At 50.4% G+C, this 1,754-nt stretch overlaps 1 pseudogene; it reads right to left on the bottom strand.

The window, feature by feature from the left end:
* Positions 1–242: 242 nt before the first annotated feature.
* On the bottom strand, positions 243–1,442 carry LOC125554758 (uncharacterized; annotated as a pseudogene).
* Between the last annotated feature and the right edge of the window lie 312 nt (positions 1,443–1,754).

The following is a 1,754-nucleotide window of genomic DNA, read 5'->3' as shown; positions in this document are numbered from 1 at the left end:
ATTGAGCAGGAGAAGATGTCGGACTTAAAAATAAGCTCATGAACCTTGACTGCAAGAAAATCTTATTTGACCGAAAAATAGTGAATTAGGGCCGACTCAACTAGCATTTCATTTGGCCTAACACTAATTGGCATGAAAGTGATCCAGAATAAATGAGAGTGGTAAGTGTAATGTACGTGAGGGGGGAGCTGGTTAAAAGGATTAACATTAAGCATGCGGTAAAAGAAGCTAATACCAGGCCGTTAACATTGCACCTTAGGCAGTTCGAGAGTTAATGAAGCTGGTGGCCGGAATGTAGAGATGACTGCCGATGGTGAGGCTGACGTGGTACCATACGACGGAGGCATGGCATCTCCAGGAAGCGAGCCATGGGCACCCACCAAGGGCGGTGGCCAGGGGAAATGGATCACCATACCCTTCTTGTGGATGTCACCCGTGGAGGCGATGAGCTTGGCGACTTTTGGCGAGGCTACGGTGAACGAGAAACATGAGTCACCGTCAAATGTGACATTGAAGTGGTGGTCGATGGCGCCGAACAGACGAGCAAGGATGAGGGCCATTGAGGTGGCATTAAGGGCGAACGGGAACTGGATGACACGTGCATACATGCGGCATCCATGTGGATGGTCACATGGATCAATGGAGACTGGAGATCAGAGTTGTGGCCAAGCCATGCCTTCAAAGTGAAGACCCATGTCATCTGGAATTTGGAGCAAGTGTGCGAGCGACATGCAAGACGCAGCGGCCTGGGGTGGTGGTGGAAGCGGGGTAGGGTTCTATTAAAGAAGAAGGCGAAGTTGCGGTGGCAGACCATGGTTTGGGCGAGTATGATCTCTGCGACACGCGATGAGGCAACATGGAAGAGGGAAAAAAGAGGAGAGCACATGGCCACGAAGAAGTCAGCAGCACTGCCGCCAGGAACAACTTGAAGCAAAGTAGCAACGATTTTGGCGTCAAGGTGGCGGTTGGAGAAGTCAAAGACAATGTAGAGTGCTGATGCGAGTTGGAGTTCTGGGGTGGTGATGTCAAGGCGGTGGAAGTAACTGCAGTCGTCCTAAAACTGCAAGCGCATGGCGCTGCCGCACCCCATGAAGCAGCGGAGAGCTAGCTGGCCGGCTTTGACATAGGGCAGGTCAAATAAAGGCGAGGGAGGAGGCGCAACAGAGGGTAGGAGCGTGTCAAGATGATTGGTGGTGAGTGCGAGGTCATATTGAGGGGCGTCCGGGGGTTTGTGGTGGCCGGAGGATGGCCAGAGGCCGGAGGTGGAGGTGGCAGAGGAGGAGGAGGGGGAGGAGGAGGTAGGAGATCGAGAGCTATTCGACTGTTCATGCGTGCGCTTTCGAACAAGAGGAAAACCAAAGCGGCCATCGTAGTTAGTGAGGTTGCAGAGTGAAGGGACTGCAGGGGACTATTGGAGCCTACATCCCTACTCTATTCTCCATCTTTTCAATTCATCACAGTAGACAGAAGCATACAATCAGCTCTATCCCTAATGTTTCAGCAAGAAAATAAGTGGGATGTGTACATGTGTATCCATAAGGGTCTTGACTCGATTGTATGATGTTGGAAGATGGAGCATGCAAATTGGTGTGGTCTGTGTAATTGCATTGCTTCTGGTGGCACAATAAAATCTGCATTGTAGGCCTTCCTTTGGCTAGCCAGTTCACTTTGATGTTTATAGGAGGTTTGAATTATATTTGTTTTCCAGTGTTGCCCTGTTTTGGCCATCCGAATTGATTTTTTTTCATGGCCAA

This window comes from Triticum urartu, chromosome 4A (assembly GCF_056163025.1).
Source record: "Triticum urartu cultivar PI428250 chromosome 4A, HENAU_Tu73, whole genome shotgun sequence".
Taxonomy (NCBI): Eukaryota; Viridiplantae; Streptophyta; class Magnoliopsida; order Poales; family Poaceae; genus Triticum; species Triticum urartu.
This window is presented reverse-complemented; position numbering and strand designations above follow the sequence as displayed.